Below are 14,133 nucleotides of genomic sequence, written 5' to 3'. Positions count from 1 at the left end.
TGAGCCCCATCACGTCAACAGAGGGGCTCAGCAGTTGGGAGCAGAGGGGGGGGGGACTTTTTTCCCCCCATTTTTGGGGTGTAGGTGGACAAAGTCAGTGCTGCTGTTCTCAGGGCTGCTGTTCGAAATCACGGGCCCTGTAAAGACTACCTGGCAGGGCCCCCCCCAAGAAAATATGAAAGATATATTTAGCTAAAATTACAACAAAATCACTATTATCAGACACAAATACAACATAATTCTTGCTAAATCTAAAAAAAAAAAAAAAAAAAAAAAAAAAAAGAACTAACTATGTTAATGAATAAAAATAAAGAGGAGATGAAAAAAAATATACAGGCTGGGCAGTTGGAGCTCCGTGATCAGAGAGACAGAGGGAAAGAAACAAAGTTACAGATAAACTCAGGAGCAGAGCTAACGTTAGAGCCTGTGCTGGGAGGGGGATTAGTGAGGGACAACTGTCTCTTTCTCAGCAGATAAAAGCTGATAGCAGGGAGAGGGACAGATCAGATTCAGGTGCTGGAAGAAGATTTCTGTATTTGTTGTCCATCACTAATCCCCCTCTCTGTGTGGGCCCCCCTGTGTGCTCAGGCCCCCTACATGAGGGCTGGTGGTCCCCCCCTATCAGCGGCCCTGGCTGTTCTGCTGGACATCAGGGGGGGTGGAGGCGCGGTTGGGAGGCCCATTAGGAAGGCTGTATGGGGCCCCATGATTTAAAACAGCAGCCCTGATTGCACTACATTGGAACAAGCTATGCAGTGATGGTGAACCTTGGCACTCCAGATGTTTTGGAACTAAATTTCCCATGAGGCTCGACTTCACTGCAGAGTTCATAAGCATCATGGGAAATGTAGTTCCAAAACATCTGGGGTGCCAAGGTTCACCATCACTGGCGCTTTGGCATCACCATTAAAATAAAAATTTATTGAGGGGGAGGGGATTACATTTTAAAAATTTGGGGAGACTGTCAGGACATGTGTATTGCGTCTATTTATATTCAGGAACAGAAGAAAGTCATATATTGCAGATTTCCAGTCCTTAGATATGGTGGCTGCAGCATTTGCATGCATGCAGTAATGCATTTCCTGTCCTAGAGAGACAACACTAACACACTGCATTGTATCTATGGAAGCAGTGCCGGTGTTCTATCACAATAACGCTACCCATCAGAAAATGCAAACGCAAGTGATTTTGCAAAAAAATTGCTTACTTCGCATGCACTATGCGTTCCAACATGGCCGCTATGCTTTTAAATAAGGTTTCCTAATGTGACAGAATATGAAGGCGGCAGCAGACATCTTCTTACACCCATGCAAGTCTTCAATTTCACACTTATTTTAGCAGTAAACTCACCTTATATAGTAAAATAGACTATTTCACCGCGACCGAGTCAAATAGTCTATTTCACTATATAATCAGTTTTGCGCTGAGCATTGTGGGGTGTACCAAGATGGCCGCCGCCACCTTCTGCCTGCAGGCTTGTCGCGCTATACACTATAATACTAATAATAGTATTATAATATCATTTGAATCTTGTATTTGAGGATATGAGGTGAGTTTAGTCCTAAAATAAGTGTGAAATTGAAGACTTGGCTGGGTGTAAGAAGATGTCCGCTGCTGCCTTCATGTTCTGTCACATTAGGAAACCCATTGGAAAGCATAGCGGCCATGTTGGAATGCATGCTGCATGCGCAGTAGGCATTATTGGCTCACAACGTCATTTCGGTTACTTTTTCCGATGAGTAGCGGTATTCTGACAGAACACCGGGATAAGGTCATCCAGTGTCCAGGGCAAAGATGGGAAACTTCATCACCCTCCACCTACTGGACACCCCCAAACTCATACCCCCAGTTGGATGGAAAAGGGGGACAGAGTCCATAGTGGTGCAAAATGTTTGTGGCATGCAATGAAAAAAAAGAAAAAATTTTCTCATTGGTGGTGTCACTGAAAGGAAAAAATGATCCCTTGTTGGCGGTGTCACTGAGAAAAAAAGTGACCCTGCATTGGTGGTGTCACTGAAATGAAAAAAAATGTCCCAAAGTTAATAGTACCACTGAAAGGAAAAAGCGTCCCCTCGTCAGTGGTTTCACTGAAAGAAAAAAAAGGTCCATCGGTGGGATTACTAAAAAGAAAAAAAATGTCCTTGCTTTGCTACAATGTAAAGTAGTGAGTGTACAGCTTGTATAAGAGCCGGTTCACACTGAGGCAACACGACTTCGGGGGGCGACCTGTAAAGTCGCGTGCACCGCGACTTCGGCGCGACTTGTAGGGACTTCACATAATGGAAGTCTATGCAAGTCGCTCCTAGGTCGCCCCAAAGTAGTACAGGACCCTTTTTCTAAGTCGGAGCGACTTGGGTCGCTACTTTTAGAACGGCTCCTGTACTACACAATGGACCGCGACCGACCACGACTTGTCAGGCTGACAAGTCGCCTGACAAGTCGCGGCAGTGTGAATGGGCTCTTACAGTGTAAATTTGCCGTCACCTCAAAATAACTCAACACACAGCCATTAATGTCTAAACTGCTGGCAACAAAAGTGAGTACACCCCTAAGTGAAATGCCCAAATTGGGTCCGAAGTGTCAATATTTTGTGTGGCCACCATTATTTTCCAGCACTGCCTTAACCCTCTTGGGCATGGAGTTCACCAGAGCTTCACAGGCTGCCACTGGAGTCCTCTTCCACTCCTCCATGATGACATCACGGAGCTGGTGGATGTTAGAGACCTTGCGCTCTTCCACCTTCCATTTGAGGATGCTCCACAGATGCTCAATGGGGTTTAGGTCAGGACTGTCTTAACCCTCTTGGGCATGGAGGTAACCAGAGCTTCACAGGAGTCCTCTTCCACTCCTCCATGATGACATCACAGAGCTGGTGGATGTTAGAGACCTTGCTCTCCTCCACCTTCCGTTTGAGGATGCTCAATAGGGTTTATGTCTGGAGACAGGCTTGGCCAGTCCACCTTTACCCTCAGCTTCTTTAGCAAGGCAGTGGTCGTCTTGGAGGTGTGTTTGGGGTCGTTATCATGTTGGAATACTGCCCTGCGGCCCAGTCTCCGCAGGGAGGGGATCATACTCTGCTTCAGTATGTCACAGTACATGTTGGCATTCATGGTTCCCTCAATGAACTGTAGCTCCCCAGTGCCGGCAGCACTCATGCAGCCCCAGACCATGACACTCCCACCACCATGCTTGACTATAGGCAAGACACACTTGTCTTTGTACTCCTCACCTGTTTGCCGCCACACACGCTTGTCACCATCTGAACCAAATAAGTTTATCTGGGGCTCATCAGACCACAGGACATGGTTCCAGATATCCATGTCATTAGTCTGCTTGTCTTCAGCAAACTGTTTGCAGACTTTCTTGTGCATCATCTTTAGAAGAGGCTTCCTTCTGGGATGACTGCCATGCAGACCAATTTGATGCAGTGTGCGGCGTATGGTCTGAGCACTGACAGGCTGACCCCCCACCCCTTCAACCTCTGCAGCAATGCTGGCAGCACTCATACGTCTATTTCCCAAAGACAACCTCTGGATGTGACGCTGAGCACATGCACTCAACTTCTTTGGTCGAACATAACAAAGCCAGTTCTGAGTGGAACCTGTCCTGGTAAACCGCTGTATCGTCTTGACCACCGCGCTGCAGCTCAGTTTCAGGGTCTTGGCAATCTTCTTATAGCCTAGGCCATATTTATGTGGAGCAACAATTATTTTTTTTTAGATCCTCAGAGAGTTCTTTGCCATGAGGTGCCATGTTGAACTTCCAGTGACCAGTATGAGAGAGTGAGAGCGATAACACCAAATTTAACACACCTGCTCCCCATTCACACCTGAGGGCGAAAATGGCTAATTGGGCCCAAATTGGACATGTTCACTTAGGGGTGTACTCACTTTTGTTGCCAGCGGTTTAGACATTAATGGCTGTGTGTTGAATTATTTTGAGGTGACGGCAAATTTACACTGTTATACAAGCTGTACACTCACTACTTTACATTGTAGCAAAGTGTCATTTCTTCAGGCTCGGTTCACACTATTGCGATGCGGGAAGGCTGCGAATTCGCAGCCTGTTCCCGCATCGCACACGCACCCCCGGCAGTTCACACTGCCATATGCGATCCGCTGGGGGTGTCAATGTAATCTTAACGACACCCCCAGTTTGATCGCATATCGCAGTGCGATCGTGCAGTTCGCACAGGATCGGATCGCACAAGTGTGAACCGCTGTGCGATCCGATCCTGATGCGGCAGCAAAAATGCTTCCTGTGCGTCTTTGCTGCGGGTGCAGTGCGAATTTAGCCATACAAACTGTATGGCTAAACTCGCACCGCACAGCTGATCGCATGTCATGTCGGAGCAGTGCGCTCCGACATGACATGCGAACCCGGCACACGCAGAAGTGTGAACCGGCTCTCAGTGTTGTCACATGGAAAGATATAATAAAATATTTACAAAAATGTGAGGGGTGTACTCACTTTTGTGGGATACTGTATAGATACATACACACACTATATATATATATATATATATATACACATACATACACACACACACTGTATACAGTATATGTACAGACCCAAACAAGTTTTCAGGCCTGTTTTCCAAAGAAAAATGAATTGTAAATGAGTGTTTTTATGAAGTATTGGTCCGGCTGCAATGATTATCTCAGGCCCGCTTTTCAACATATAATAACAGCAAATTGGAATTTTCGGATATTCTTTTTATCATTAGTAAATATTCATCTACAGTTTGAAGTGAATGTGTCCTTGATGTGTTCCGTCGCAGTCACTAGCAGATGTTGTTGATATCCTTATAAAAGGGGTTTATGTAGTACCGCTGATAATTACCATCCCCCGCCAGCCTCCCTCCGATGGGGGGATACGGCAGCGAGCACCCAAAAAAAGAAACCGCTGCCCCTCGCATGCGGCTCGGTACAATACACACTGATGCACATTTGTATGGATGCAGCCTTTCCGGCTCTCCACAACTTTTCTGGTATTCCAATTCCATGTACAGGCGTGTCATTACAGCTTATTAGATGCAGAATGGAGCTTGTATTTTATTTATTTATTTCTGGTAATTCTGTTATATTTAGATTTATTCCACTTTAAAAAAAAAAAAGTGCATTCCGATCCAACATCATCTGCATCCCTCCGCAGAGGTCAGCTCTCCAATCAGCAGAGAGCACAGGCATTACTGACCGGAAATCTATATGTATGTTTCAGGAAGCAGGTGTGCTGGACCTATGCAGAGTGACCACTGCTTACACACAGAACAAGGATCCTTCCCTGCAGCACACTCACTGGCAAGGGGAAGGCTTTTTTACTCAGAAGTACTCTTTCCACTGACCACCAATGTAAGGGACATTCTTCCTACTGACCACCAATGTAAGGGACATTCTTCCCACTGACCTCCAATGTAAGGGACATTCTTCCTACTGACCACCAATGTAAGGGACATTCTTCTCACTGACCTCCAATGTAAGGGACATTCTTCCTACTGACCACCAATGTAAGGGACATTCTTCCTACTGACCACCAATGTAAGGGGCATTCTTCTCACTGACCTCCAATGTAAGGGACATTCTTCTCACTGACCTCCAATGTAAGGGACATTCTTCCCACTGACCTCCAATGTAAGGGACATTCTTCCCACTGACCTCCAATGTAAGGGGCATTCTTCCCACTGACCTCCAATGTAAGGAGCATTCTTCCCACTGACCTCCAATGTAAGGAGCATTCTTCCCACTGACCACCAATGTAAGGAGCATTCTTCTCACTGACCTCCAATGTAAGGGGCATTCTTCTCACTGACCTCCAATGTAAGGGGCATTCTTCCCCCTGACCTCCAATGTAAGGGACATTCTTCCCACTGACCTCCAATGTAAGGAGCATTCTTCCCACTGACCTCCAATGTAAGGAGCATTCTTCCCACTGACCACCAATGTAAGGGGCATTCTTCCCCCTGACCTCCAATGTAAGGGACATTCTTCCCACTGACCTCCAATGTAAGGAGCATTCTTCCCACTGACCACCAATGTAAGGGACATTCTTCCCACTGACCACCAATGTAAGGGGCATTCTTCCCACTGACTACCAATGTAAGGGACATTTTTCCCGACTGACCATCAATGTAAGGGACATTCTTCCCCACTGACCATCAATGTAAGGGACATTTTTACGACTCCCCACTAATGTAAGGGTTCTTTTTCCATTGACCATCAACTAATAAGGGTTTTAATAAATGAAGGGGTCCCCGAGACCTGAAAATATTTTAAGGGTCCCTCTGATGTATCAAAGTTGAGAAAGGCTGTCCTATAAGCTCCACACGTTTACTCATAGCAGAGAAAAGGATTAAATGTATTGCTTATGCTCAGGGTCGGGACAACTACAGGGATGCGGATGCCTGGGGATGCCTTCCTTTTGTTACAAGGCTGACAGGAAGAGTGACAGTGGTATGGATTTTGAGAAGCGAGTGACTACTGGGCTTATTAGCTTACTGTGTCACTATATGGCACTCTGTACCACCATGTATCACCATAAATAACTCTGTACCACCACATATTGCCAGGAAGCACTCTGTACCACCATGAATCACTCTGTACCACCATGAATAGCCATAAATCACTCTGTACCACCATATATCACCATGTAGCACTCTGTACCACCATTAATTACTCTGTACCACCATATAGTACTCTGTATCACCATAAATCACTTTGTACCACCATGTACCACCATGAAGCACTCTGTACCACCATGAAGCTCAATGAAGCACTCTGTACCACCATGAATCACTGTACCACCATGAAGCACTATGTACCACCATATAGTACTCTGTACCACCATGAATCACTCTGTACCACCATAAATCTCCATGAAGCACTCTGTACCACCGTGAAGCACTATGTACCACCATATAGCACTCTTTACCACTATGTATCTCAATATAGCACTCTGTACCACCATGAATCAATCTGTACCACCATACCATATAATACTCAGTACCACCATGAATGACTGTACCACCATATAGCACTCTATACCCCCATGAACCACCATATAGCACCATGTACCACTATATACCACCATATAGCACTCTATCACTATGCATTACATTGCTTTGGCAGTAAATTTGAGGACATACATATACAGTATCCCCCAAAAGTGAGTACACCCCTCACATTTAAATATATTATACCTTTCCATCTGACAACACTGAAGAAATGACACTTTGCTACAATGTAAAGTAGTGAGTGTACAGCTTGTATAACAGTGTAAATTTGCTGTCCCCTCAAAATAACAACACACAGCCATTAATGTCTAAACCGGTGGCAACAAAAGGGAGTACACCCCTAAGAGAAAATTTCTAAATTGGGCCCAATTAACCATTTTCCCTCCCCGGTGTCATGTGACTCGTTAGTGTTACAAGGTCTCAGGTGTAAATGGGGAGCAGGTGTGTTAAATTTGGTGTTATAGCTCTCACTCTCATACTGGTCACTGGAAGTTCAACATGGCACCTCATGGCAAAGAACTCTCTGACAATTTGAAAAAAATAATTGTTGCTCTACATAAAGATGGCCTAGGCTATAAGAAGATTGCCAAGACCCTGAAACTGAGCTACAGCACGGTGGCCAAAACCATACAGCAGTTTAACAGGACAGGTTCCACTCAGAACAGGCCTCATCATGGTCAACCAAAGAAGTTGAGTGCATATGCTCAGTGTCATATCCAGAGCTTGTCTTTGGAAAATAGACATATGAGTGCTGCCAGCATTGCTGCAAAAGGTTGAAGGGGTGGGGGGGTCAGCCTGTCAGTGCTCAGGCCATACACCGCACACTGCATCAAATTGGTCTGCATGGCGGTCATCCCAGAAGGAAGCCTCTTCTAAAGATGATGCACAAGATGCACAAGAAAGCCAGGAAACAGTTTGCTGAAGACAAGCAGACTAAGGACATGGATTACTGGAACCATGTCCTGTGGTCTGATGAGACCAAGATAAACTTATTTGGTTCAGATGGTGTGAAGCGTGTGTGGCGGCACCTAGGTGAGGAGTACAAAGACAAGTGTGTCTTGCCTACAGTCAAGCATGGTGGTGGGAGTGTCATGGTCTGGGGCTGCATGAGTGCTGCCGGCACTGGGGAGCTACAGTTCATTGAGGGAACCATGAATGCCAGCCTGTACTGTGACATACTGAAGCAGAGCATGATAGCCTCTCTTCGGAGACTGGGCCACAGGGCAGTATTCCAACATGATAACGACCCCAAACACCTCCAAGACGACCACTGCCTTGTTAAAGAAGCTGAGGGTAAAGGTGATGGACTGGCCAAGCATGTCTACAGACCTAAACCCTATTGAGCATCTGTGGGGCATTCTCAAACAGAAGGTGGAGGAGTGCAAGGTCTCTAACATCGACCAGCTCCGTGATGTCATCATGGAGGAGTGGAAGAGGACTCCAGTGGCAACCTGTGAAGCTCTGGTGAACTCCATGCCCAAGAGGGTTAAGGCAGTGCTGGAAAAATTGGATTTTTGCCATACTGTAAAATTCTTTTCTCTGAGTTCATTGACGGACGCAGTCTCTGATCTTCATATCAGAAGGGTTATACTGCCCCCTACACTACTCCTGTAGTGGGCAGTATAATCCTACTGATATGAAGATCAGAGACTGCGTCCGTCAATGAACGATAGAGAAATAATGGTGGCCACAAATATTGACACTTGGGCCCAATTTGGACATTGTCACTTAGGGGTGTAGTCAAATTTGTTGCCAGCGGTTTAGACATTAATGGCTGTGTGTTGAGTTATTTTGAGGGGACAGCAAATTTACACTGTTATACAAGCTGTACACTCACTACTTTACATTGTAGCAAAGTGTCATTTCTTGAGTTTTGTCACATGAAAAAAATAGAATTAAATATTTACAAAAATGTGAGGGGTGTACTCACCTTTGTGAGATGCTGTATTTTCCCACCATTGTTTTCAGGGAGACTTTTGCCAAACAGCAGCCAGCCCATGCCTTTCTTGCTATGAATCGGATTTGGTAACATTAGCCCGGTATTTGCAGCTTGGTGTATGGAATGTTGTAAACGCAATGCTAAACGCGTGGGCGCCGTCTCCGCCAGCCAATCTTACACATCTGTTTCCCTAAATAACTTGATGAAACAAAGTTTTATTTCAGCGCCTGATACTATAAAAGCTCCGGCATTACAACCATGCCACCGATCCCTCACCCTGCCTCTCTTCTGATCTAAATGCGTCCTTACAGACTGGCTGTGTGGAAGAGACGCACATTCGATGCTCCTGTAGGAGGTCATCGCCTTGCTGATTACATTGACAGAGGTGCCCAGCATTGCAGAGTGTCATCAGATCTCATGACAAATGTGTACACTGGCATTCTTCTGCAGGGGATTACCCAGAAGCCTTTGCAGTTGAGTTTACATTCCTGGCTGCTTTTCCCTCCGCTCTGCATATCATATAGAATGGTAAAACCAAGTCAGCTTTATTGTTCCATCCATGTCACGTTGGAGAGGTTTCCCTTCACTTCCTGTTTTGTAGACACAACTGTAGAGGAAATGCCCACACAGAGCAAGTGTCCCCATTGGAATGTGCTTTAGAAGCTGCAGCAAGTCAGATACAGCCAGCCTCATTTACTGGCTGGAGATGGTCAAGCAATGTCCGGGCATTCCGAGGCAGACTACATTTGCATGCAAACTGTTCTGGGTGAAGCCTAGGGAGTCACCTAGAACAGTTTGCATGCAAATGTAGTCTGCCTCGCAATGCCCACTACTCCAGACTGACATTTACATTTCCTAACAGCCGGCCTACTGCTTGCATCAGGGCGAAGGGCTTTGAGAGGAGTACTGAGGCAGGGTGCTGTGATGTTTGCAGGAAGCCATGTACAGCACCCTGCCAGCCCCTCCCACCAGCCATGATCTGCTTGCATTGCAAAGCTAAGCACTGAGACCCAGTGATGAAATCACTGGGTCTTAAATGTGATATAGAATTAAAATAGAGAGATTTAAAAAAAAAAAAAAAAAAATATATGTCATTATGGTTAATTAGGTGGGAGGGAAGAACCAGGGAGGGTAAAATATGAGCAGATCATAGGTGTGCACAGCCTATAACATTAGGGTGTGCACCCCAAAGCTCAAACACACCTGCCTTTCTCTGCATCGTCAGCTGCACAGGGCAGCCAATGAATGGGAAGTGCTCTGTGCTGAGCAGCTTCCTGTTCAATCACAAATAAAGCATTGTAAATACAGTTTACTATACTTCAGTTATAAATGGCCACAGCAAGCGAGTGTATTCTCTGTGTTCATTTAAAAAAGGAAGAGGCCGGTAAATTACATATTTACTAACCCCTTCCCTTGCTCTCCATCCTGAAACATCCCACGCAGCAGCCTGGGGAGAGGAGAGGAGGGAAGCCAGCAGCACTGCAGGTTGGCGGGCCTACAAGGGTTGGGAAGCCTGGGCAGTAGGGGGAATCGGCAATGCACATTGTGATTAGGGTTTGCCCATTCACACCCCCTGCGAATTAAGTAGAAAGCATTTTATTGTGTGGACTGGAAGACGTGCTGGACACAGATTACCAAATCATACTAGATTACAAACTTCACTGTTCATCAGTCCCACAGAAAGCAATTTCAGTGGCAAGAGAAAAAACAACTAATTTAAACCCAAAAGACAAACAGCGTAATAAATATATATGGGATGAGTCATACAAGTGGTTCAGAAATAGTTAATTTTTTAGCAGCCAGATAAATCCAGGACATTATATATTTCCACACCAATATATGCAAATCTTAAATTGCTGCTTAGAGGGCGAGATTATCCCAGTACCTACTTAAGAGCTGATAGACTAGCACAGGCAAGAGAAGTGAAGAGCATAAAAGATTTATAAAAGGCGCAGTGCTCTGGCCGCAGAGCAGGAATGGCCTGAATGGGAAACGCTACAGACGGTCACCCGCCAGCGACAACTTTGGTCATCCAGCCAATGAGGGGGAAAGGAGTGCAACCAGAATCACTGGTGTGACATGACCCCAAAAACACGATGCTCAAAATTCGGCCCATAAGCTCTATGTGTGTGGCCCGCCTAGTCCTGGGTTGGGTCAGACTGGCAGTAGGATGCCAGGTGCTGGCATACCTGCCAACTGTCCCATTTTTTCAGGGGCGGTCCCGGCAAATAGGACCCTATCCCGGGTAATTGCATTTGTCCCGGCTGTCTGTAAATGCCTGTCGTTACGGGCAGCCGATGCCCATAAAAAGAATGGTTGCAGGCCGACATCTTAACTGCGCATGCGCAGTTCCAACGCCTGCCAGGCTTGGGAAACCTCTGCCGGGAGGGCGTGTGCGCAGTTACGTAATGGCACCGCCTGGCGCCATTTTTAAATCAAAGGCACTCATTCTCGGCAGCGCCTCGCCGGCACCAGCCGTCACAGTCATCTGCAGAGCAGAGAAGGACCGTCACCTGGGAGTGCTGCTTGACACTACTTGGGGGATGAACATATTCTGTGGAAGGTGAGAAAGCCTTTAATTTTGAATGGGTTTTGTGGCCAATCTCTGACAAGTAGAAGCATTCAAAGGAGAAAATATATGAGATAGGCAGAGGCACTTCCTGGAATTAAAACAGGACTACAAGGACCATTGGAAACTTATTCTGCACCTACTACCCTTCATCAAAAATAAACATAGTATTTATGAGTGCAAGGCTTCGCTTACAAAAATAATGGTATGCATTAAAAGTTGGAAAAGCATATATTGAAAGAACCATTTTAAATTACAATTTAAGCCTTAAGGGAGGGCAAATGTAACCAAAGTGTTTTCAATGAGCATTTGTCACTTATGATATAATTCATTATCATTATATGGGCACCACCCTTTTCAATTTCCTGTAATTATCTCTTTATTGAGTAGACCCTATAATTTGATGACAAGTAGGCGGAGATTATGCAGAGTGGGTGGAGCTTCATGGAAGTGGGTGTGGTAAGTAATTGATAGCTGTGCTGCAAAGTGTCCCTGAAAAATTTAGTTTTCAAATGTTGGCAACTATGTGCTGGTAACACTCTTTGTTTCAGCATCCAGCACTTAAAGAACACCTGAAGTATTGGTAGGCAGAGTGATCTCCAGCTGTCAGTACAAGTATAGTCCAGGCAGGTGGTGGAGCAAGAGTTTGAATAATGAGAGCGAATAATCAGGTAAGCACCACAAATTCAAGAGGGGTGATGTTAACAGTATTGTCACTGACCAGCAATGCAAGGGACGATTGGCGTTAACAATAGTGCCACTAGCAACGTCAAAGGGGAATTAACAGCACAGCCAGGGATCATTGACCATCAATGCAAGGTTAACACTACAAAGGAAAGAGATGCTCAAGGTAATGGGAAGCTTGATGACCAACAGCGGTGCTCGCCCCGGCTCAGCTCTGTGAACAGTCAATAATGAAAAGAAATGGCTACACTCAGATGTGGTCAAAATCCAGGTTTATTGGACACCCCAATGTGGCAAAAAAGTGGCAAGGTAGACGCGTTTCACACACTAAGATGTGTGCTTAATCATTACCTTAATGATTAAGCACACATCTTAGTGTGTGAAACGCGTCTACCTTGCCACTTTTTTGCCACATTGGGATGTCCAATAAACTTGGATTTTGACCACATCTGAGGTCAGCCATTTCTTTTCATTATTAAGGTTAAAACACTACCACTGACTAGCAATGCAATGGTGTGGGGCAACAGCACTGACCAGCAATCAAGAAGGGGGTTAACAGCACCGCCCTTGACCAGCAATCAAGGTGAGGGGTTACAGCACTGCCACTTACCAGAAAAGGAAGGTGGGGGGTTAACACTACCACTGACCAGCAATGCAACAGTGTGGGGTAACAGCACCCCCACGGACCAGCAATGCAACAGGAGGGTGTGGGACGGGGTGGGTTCTGTTAACGCCCCTTCCTTTTTGCTTGTAAAATACTGCCACTGACACCAATGTTGGTACTATTGTTGCACCCACTTGCTGAGGGTTATTGCTGTGGGAATTGACTATTGCTGGTGTCTCTTATCGTGTCCACTAATGCCCCATACACACGTGCAGATTATCTGAAGACTTTTGTCTGCAGACTTACCTTTTCTATGTAGTGCAAGGGCCTGCCGGATTGCATACAAATTGAAAGTGTTTAGGTTTGACCTCATATTATATGGTTTTGGTAAGTCTGCAGACAAAAGTCTTCAGATAATCTGCACGTGTGTATGGGGCATAACACCAATGCTGGGAGTGATTATTGCTGCCACTGACACCAATGTTGAGGATTATTACAGTAACAAAATGATCACCAATGCTGCGTAAATTATTATCGCTGCTGACACTAATGTTAGGGGACATTTTTACTGCCAATGGCACCAGTGTTTGGGATCATTATTGTAGTAACTGACACCAATGCTGGGGGTTATTATTACTGCCACTGGCACCAATGCTGGGGATCATTATTGTAGTGACTGACACCAATGCTGGGGGATTATTTATGCTGCCGCTAACACCAATGCTAGGGGTTATTGTGGCTGACACTGACATCAAACCTGGGGAAATTTACTGCAGCCACTGACACAGGTGATAAGACTTTCTACTCTCGCTTTCTTTTCAGTGTGCATTACAATACATTAAAAAAAAAAAAAAAGCAGCAGGACTGAAAAACTTTGTGTGTCAAAGGCCATTCATTTTAAATAGGCTGCCTAACCCTTTATGCAATGCACCTCAATGCATGCAAACATGCGGATATTGTGCAGTAATTTGGGAGTGTTAGGGGCCACATTTGAGGCCCTCTATAAGTTGACCACCGCTGCCTGAACAGATATGACTCAGGCTAGGGACAGGTTAGTGACCAAGCTTTATTGCATAACTGCAGTGGAGAAAAGTAAGGTCACTTACCTGCCTGTGCTGTGTGGATGAAAAGACTGGTTGTAAATAGATACAAATCCAGTAACCAGATTGGTATTTCAACTGCATGTTTAGCGGTTTGCCTCGAGTTCAGCTTTAAAGACTTTGCACAACAGAATACTTTCAGAGTTCTTCTTGCAGGGCATAAAGACTTAACAGACCGAGTTCTGTTAGAGATCTACATTTATAATATTTGTTCCGCCCTCTGCACCA

General features: G+C 45.4%; 1 protein-coding gene across 7 annotated transcripts in view; it reads right to left on the bottom strand.

Moving 5' to 3' along the window:
• GRIP2 (glutamate receptor interacting protein 2) overlaps positions 1 to 14,133 on the bottom strand; it is a 653,251-nt gene that overhangs the window by 157,583 nt on the left and 481,535 nt on the right. The gene's annotated exons all lie outside the window — the stretch shown is intronic.

The sequence above is a fragment of the Pelophylax lessonae genome, assembly GCF_965119305.1.
Source record: "Pelophylax lessonae genome assembly, chromosome: 8".
NCBI lineage: Eukaryota > Metazoa > Chordata > Amphibia > Anura > Ranidae > Pelophylax > Pelophylax lessonae.
Note: the sequence above shows the minus strand (reverse complement) of the source record. Positions and strands in the feature narration are given on the sequence as shown.